We start from the raw sequence: 7,326 nt of genomic DNA on the forward strand, positions 1-7,326 counted from the left end.
ACAAATTGCCCAACTCAAAGGGGCTTAAACGATAAAGATCTTTACCTAACCAAAAGTCTGGATGGAGAAAATCCTAGGATGGTGCAGTGTCTCTTTCCTCTGAGTCATCGTCAGTCTCTCTTCAAGTCACAAAATGGCTGGGGCAGCTCCGAGCATTACACCTCATATGGCAATGTTAGGAGCAGGAAAGAAAAGGCAAAAGAGATCTTCCATACCATCTTTCCCAGAAGCCCCTAGCTGTCTATACTTGCCTCTCTTTGGCAGGAAGTGTCACAAACCCATCCTAGACCAATCTTTGGAAAGGACAATGGGATAACTGGCTTCGTACACCACCTCTGGTCCTGGGGCTAGATAGACTCATGTGGACTTTCAGTAAGAGAAAATGTAAAATGGCCTTTGGTAGGCCACTAAAATCGTTTGCCATTAGGCCATACTTCTTATTCGACCCCTTCTATCTGTTTAAACTGTTGGTAGTGTTTCTTGTGCTGAGGGATTTTTAAACTGTTTCAAATTTTGAATCATAACATTTTGGAGTTTGAAGGAACTTAGGTAATTTAGTTCGGGGCTTTTCAAAGTTTGTTGTTGTTTTTTGTTTGCTTGTTTTTTGTTTTGTTTTGTTTTTATTTGACTTGTAATCCAAATGCAAATAAGTGGGAGAGTTTAAAATTGGCCCGGTGGAAGTGAGGGGCCTGGGCAAAGAAGGTGTGGCCCCACCAGCCAATGGCCCTGCGGCTCTTCTGAAAGTTAGAGTCCTTTGGAATGTAATTTGAAAACCACATCTCTGTCCAGTTCTCTCCTTTTAAAGAACTGAAGTTCGGAGAGGTAAAATGATTTGACCTTGTTCTTCTACAGGTTACTTAGGATTGCAGGTTCAATTTACTGATTCTCTAATCTCTTTGTATCTTTTATGCCTTGGACATAAATAATTTCATAGTGTCTTTGTGTCTTTGTCTTCAAATTTTGCTCTGTAGCCACACACTAAAAAATCCTTAAAAATAAATCTTAATGTAGAAGTTCTTACATTATTCTTTAGCCTTTTATGATTTTTTCGAACTCCACTCTACTATTTTTCATATATAATGTCCTGAGCTACATGCAGTATTTCTGGTGCAATACACAGTGATTTATTCTGTTGTAGGCAGAACAGGGCTGTGGCTAAGCAACCAGAGATTGCTTGATACTACATGTGTTCCAATCTTGCCTCTAAGAGCCTCAATTCCCTCAACTGTTAAGGGGAGGTGATTATAATACCTACCTCACTGGGTTTAAATCCATGTATAATGTCCTTACAGAGCCCAGCACATAGTCACTGCAACCATGTTTACTGTTATTTTCTCATATCCCCTGCCCCCGAATCCCCACATCTTCCTTGGCATCAAAGATCCTGCAAATTGTTGGGAATTTCCCCTTCACAGATAAAGGGCCAATGATGTCTAAATCCAGAGCCTTCTATCTTATATTTATATTCATTTCCATAATTGCATTTTCTTCACTTTAGTTTCTCTCTCTCATATATCTTTGTTGCATGATTTGCAATTTTACTTTCTATGGAAACTAAGGGTAAAGGCTCAGATTCATACTGTTAGCGTTAAAAGAGGTCCCATTATCAAGTCATTCGCAATGAAGGAAGAGGCAGTTTAGAGAATTTAGGTCATTTGGCTAGAATCACAAATGCTTCAAATTTCTCTGTTCAGATCACATAGTTCTAATTTACTCTTATAATTTGGATCAGGGTCCCAGTTGCTGCCACGGCTCCCTCACCCCTATCCCACATTTTCTGACAAATATCATCATGTATTTGTCTGAATAGCCAAAAGACAATTAGGGAGGGGCTGATGTAAATTGTCTAAATGTCTGAAGATACAGCTAGGTAATTGTGTAATTCTGTACATACATAACAAAATTTTCATTTGCCTGCCTCACCAAGGTCAGCTTCAGAAGAATCACTTCATAAAGTTCAACAGAAGTTAATATAATAGGATTTTTTATAAATGTTTTCCCAATATTTTATTATAATTATTTGATTACAAATATCACTACTTTCTTTAAAATTGAATACAGAAACATGTAATTACAGAGAAGCATGACACACATGGAAATATCTCTTCTATTAAAATGTGGAAAGGGGTTTCTCCCGTGAGCATTGGTGGTTCAGTGGTAGAATTCTCGCCTGCCACGCGGGAGGCCCGGGTTCGATTCCCGGCCAATGCAATCAGGTTTTTTCCCTTTACTTTTCACCCGTGTATGTTAGATTCCCGAAGTAAGTTCAGTAATGATATTCAAGTTGATTTTATGCAAATGAAGAATGATGTACCGACGGTAATTTCCGGTTTCGCTTTTACTTACAACAAACGGAAAGGCGATTTCTCTGAGCTTCGCCTCACTTTTAGACTGTTTTTGGGCGCCCTAGAATATGTAAGCAAAAGGTATGCATGTATGTCTAGTGTTCTGGAATAGAGAAGGAAAAGCAACATCGGCTGTTTGGAGATGCCGGGGATTGAACCCGGGACCTCACACATGCGAAGCGCGCGCTCTACCACTGAGCTACATCCCCCAGCCGGGGAACTCTTTTCTGGTAAAGGCATTCATTCATCCTTTAGCGCTGGTCAAATTAGTAAGGACTCAGGAGTTCACTTTGGTGAGTGCCTCTCAGCACGTTTCCACCCTTCCCACTCCCATCTAAAGCTGCTTCCCTGGTGCTTCGGGACCGGCTGCAGCCAGCGCTCTGGGACGCAGGCGGGACGAGCTCCCGAGCGCGCCCGCCGGCGCCGCGAGCTCGCAGCGGGAGGCTTGGGGCGCCCAGCCCCGCCGGGGACGCGGGGCGGTCGCGCGCAGAGTGCTCCAGGGCTGGGCGCCGCCGCGGCTTTACGGCGCAGGCGCGGGGGGCCGAGAGGGCGCCTCGGCTTTGCAGCCGGCTCCACCGGACTCGCAGTCGCAGCCCAGGGCCCAACACGCCCGCCGCGCTGCGCGGGGAGCGTCGCCCTGGTGCTCGCCGAGACCTGCTCCTGAAGTAGAGTGCTGGGGACCTTCTGTGCGCACTCGGAAACCTTCTGGCTTTACCTGTACCCCCCAGCCCCCGCCCCGCAATAAACTCACGTCCCGGGTAGACGACCTGTTCACGCCAACTCCCCATAAACTGGGTTATGCAGGAGTTACTACAGCCACCTCTTGGAGGTGTAAATGATTTTGCAACAGGCTCTTCTCTTCCATGGGGACCAAACTGAAAAAATGACACCGCCACCCACTCTGTAGCTTAATTATATATACATGATGATAAAGTTGGGGCGGGGCACCTGCTCAGGACGGACTTTTCTCTCTGTTTGATATTTACACTTTGGACCCATGTGGCTGATGGAGCTAGTAAAGTAAGTCACTGAACACCTCCTTTAATGTCCTCTTAACCCTCCCTAAACACTAATCGCGCTCCCAGCCCCAAAAGAAGAAATGTATCCCGAGTCCTGTTGCCTCGGAAATTGCTTCTGTCCAGTTGTTTGGGTGCTAGATAATACAATGAGCTAACTTGCATTCTAGTGGGATGATGTGTGTTTGAGCCTTCCCGGTGCAGTTTAAACTGACATCGCCCCAGGCAAGCGAAGCCTGGGTGGTAGAAGCCTCAGGCACCCCGATGGGAGCAGGGGAGAGATTGGGTGTCTGAGGAGCTGGATCGCAATCACTTCCAGCTGACCTGTATGGCAGACCCCCAACAGGTAGAACAGGGAGGGCCTAGAATTTCTACTCACTTCAGTTGCAGCAAAGTACCTCTCATAAATGAAATGGTCAGCAGGCCAAAAAAGCAGAGCAGAGAGCAGAAGTTTCAAAATAATTCTGAGTAACCCACAAGCTTCATAATCAACTCCTGGATTAAAAATAAATAAGTTACTGTGTTTGCTTACAGTAATTTAAACAAATAATGGCTCATAATCCGATTTGTTTTTAACTAGAACAAGCCACATGCTGATCTAATACAATAATACAGAATGTCCAAAAAAAAAACCCAAAAAACAAACCACGTCAGTGGACAGCCATTAGGAGCCCTGCTCCAAGCCAGAACATTTCCAAACCAACCCCTAGATTCCATCCTGAGGCACTAGAAGATGAACATATTCAGTTTATTCTGAATTGGGAAACAGGGATAAAACCATTTATCCACCCCCAAGGTTTTCACCAGAGCAAATTACAACCGTAGCATTTAGTTAATTGTAAAGGAAGTAAATTGGCCTCTAGTGACCTCACTTTGCCGTCCTCTTTGGTACCCTTCCTCAATTTAGCGCTTATTTCTCCATCACCTGAGGAAACTCCCTTTCTGGGACAACTCCCTTCTTTCTCGGGCAATTCTGAAATTTCAGAGCTAAGCCCAGAGAAGGCTCTTTTTAAATGCCCACTCCTATTCCATCATTCCAAGGCCTAACTGAGTGCATTTGGTAAGGAAAATGAAGCTCTAAAGCCAACAGAGGATATCAAGTTGATTTACTGGCCTGGCTTAACCTAAAAGAAAGGCTCTGACTCACTGGGCTTTTTCAGCCCAGTGGTTGGTGGGAAAGGTGAATAGGAGGCACACTTTTGGATTAGGGGGTCTTTTCAGGAAAACTTGGATCACATCTATTCTTTATACAAATAAAACTGTGCCAACTTTGTTCACAGATGAAGAGAGGCTGGCCAAATGTCCAAAATTATAGAGTATAAAAAAACTCAGTTCTATCTTCTACCTTCCCATTTCTCTTGGTTGGGGACAAATTTCCCCTTCTCAGTCTCCCTCTTCCTCTGCCACACACATCTCTCTCTCTCTCTCTCTCTCTCTCTCTCTCTCTCACACACACACACACACACACACACATCATTCACAAGGATTGACCACAGGCCCCACTTTGAAGCAGGGGATGTTTCTCTCTGGCTGTGCTCACACCTTCCCTTTCACATTCTCGCTTCAGCTCTTGGTACTCTGGCCAGCAGGTACAGAGCGTGTTTCCCTCAGAGCTGACTATGAGCTAAGATGTTTATTCCCAGTCCAAGCAGCAGTTCTTACTCCTAACTGCACATTAGAATTACTGGCAGAGACTTTGAAAAATGCTGATGCTCGCTAGAGCCCAACCCCAAACCAATTAAATCAGACTCTCTAGGAGAGGGTCTGGGCATCAGTATCTTTTTAAAGTCTCAGATGATTCCAAAGGGCTGCTGCTTGAGGGCTGTTTGCATGTCAACAAGGGGTGTCCAGTGATGATATTTAACTAAACCTACTCTTTTAATCACTTTGCGGTATATACATATACCAAATCTTTATGTTGTACACCTTAAATGAATACAATGTTATATATCAGTTATATCTCAATAAAACTGGAGAAAAAAAACGAGAGGTTGATTACTAGCCCAGTGGTTCTTGACCTTGGCTGCGTATTTGAAGTACTTGGCAAGCTTTAGGAAAAAAATTCTGATGCTTGAATCCCATTTTCAAATATAGTGATTTAACCATTCTGACCCATTCTTGGCATGAGATTTTTACACGGCTTCCCAGGTGGCCCTATATGCAGCCAAAGCAGAGAACCAGAGTATTAGAGTGCACCCTTTCTCAGGTTCTCTCCACCCTGTTGTATGAGCAGCCAAGCCTGAAAGCAGAGGACTCCAGAGCCCCCCACACTTGGGAATCGGCATTGCTAGAGGATGAAAAGAATCTGACTCATTCCAACTTCTCTTCCCTATTTTCCTTCATCTAAAATAAAACTGGTGAAGGCAGGTGTTCAAGTGCTAAAAACGAGCATTTCGTAACCTCATATATCCCATCTCCTCTGGGTGAGGTGTCTCTGCTGCTTTGCTAGTCATTAGAAAAGCTCCAGAGGGGAAGAGGAAAGGGGTGGAGAGTAATCTGCACTTGGCACCTGGGAATGCCCAGTGCTTGTGTCTTCCTGGCTGATAAAAAGACTGGATTGCTTTACTCAACACCTAAAGAAACAGGCAGTGCTTTGAAATATATTATGTTACTCCTCACGATCATAACTATTAGTAATTCTTCATCACCACAGTTAATTATCATTAATAACAGCCAGAGAGCCAAAAAAGCTACTGGTTACATTTAATTCAGAGAAAGTTAATAAATATTACTCTTTTCAATAAGTATTCCGAAGTGAAAAATTATAGTGATCATAATTTGCATTTAGAATTAGAAGTATTTATTGAACAGTAAGTCAGATCCTACTTAGAAAGATGTAAATTCTATAATTTAGATTCTGGTTACAAATAGATGGAAACAGAAGGAGGTACATATTTAAGATGACATTTAGAGAAGAGATGTTAGAAAAAGCCCATACTTCTGGAAACTATCAATGGTCAGTCAGTTTAAGAAAGGGTGTTTTAAAACTGGAAGGAGAAAAAAATATCTACATGGGATCTGAAAGATTTTTCCGAATTCAGATGATCTATTCACGATAGGTTTTGTAGTCTTATAGTACTGGCCTATTCACAGAAGCTGGAGATAGGATACATATTTTCTTATGGTGTTCTCGAAGGTCTTATTTTGCCAACTAGCAAAAGAGATTAGGTATTGTATATTATTCTATATGAATTCTTCAAAGTACTAGCAGTCACTAAATTCTCAATAGGCATATAATACATGCTGGCTTACAATTTCAAGTGGGAAACTGCTTTATTTCTAAAAAAACAAAAAATGGTGTTTAAGGGTAAGTGGGTGTAAGGGATTCTACTGTTGTAACAAAGATATTCTAAAAGATTCTAAAATTGGATTATGATGATGGTTACACAACTCAGTAAAATTACCAAAAATTACTTAATTGTACAGCTAAAATGTGTGAATTTTATGTTATATAAATTATGCCTCAACAGAGTTTTTAAAAAGGGAGGTCCTTAAGGGATAGAATGTGTTAACAGTGGAATGTGATAACAGTTAATGTACCAGAGGGATATTACACATGTAGACTGCATAACTAATCTGAAAGGAAAAAGATGGTACCCAAAAGAGGGAAAATGGTGGATGAAAGCAATGTATATAGAAGGAAAGGAGCAAATCGTCACATTGATAGGGCATCTATTGTCTCCCATAACCGGTACAAGAATAGGGAGCGCAAGCTGTGTGCTGGGAGCTAAGCTAAGCACAGGCGAACACAAATATAAATTGCGATACAACCTGATGAATTCTATAATGGAGTTTTGCATGGAGGATTGAAGGAAGAAACAAACGAGAACATTTTAACTTGCCCACGTTCACATAAGTACAGATGTTGAAAGCAGAAGTCAAACCATGCTTATCTCACCCTTCAATCTGTATCCCTGGGCTGAGTAAATGTTTGCTATGCATGTACCACAGACTGCTGTTCTCTT

At 42.4% G+C, this 7,326-nt stretch overlaps 2 non-coding genes across 2 annotated transcripts; one reads left to right on the forward strand and one right to left on the reverse strand.

Annotated features, from left to right (window-relative positions):
* Nucleotides 1-2,140: 2,140 nt before the first annotated feature.
* On the forward strand, nt 2,141-2,211 carry TRNAG-GCC. The gene has a single exon. It is a non-coding gene; the product is annotated as a tRNA-Gly (tRNA).
* Nucleotides 2,212-2,482: 271 nt separating this feature from the next.
* On the reverse strand, nt 2,483-2,554 carry TRNAA-CGC. The gene has a single exon. It is a non-coding gene; the product is annotated as a tRNA-Ala (tRNA).
* Nucleotides 2,555-7,326: the final 4,772 nt, after the last annotated feature.

The sequence above is a fragment of the Mirounga leonina genome, unplaced genomic scaffold, assembly GCF_011800145.1.
Source record: "Mirounga leonina isolate KUSES-001 unplaced genomic scaffold, KU_Mleo_1.0 Mir_151, whole genome shotgun sequence".
Taxonomy (NCBI): domain Eukaryota; kingdom Metazoa; phylum Chordata; class Mammalia; order Carnivora; family Phocidae; genus Mirounga; species Mirounga leonina.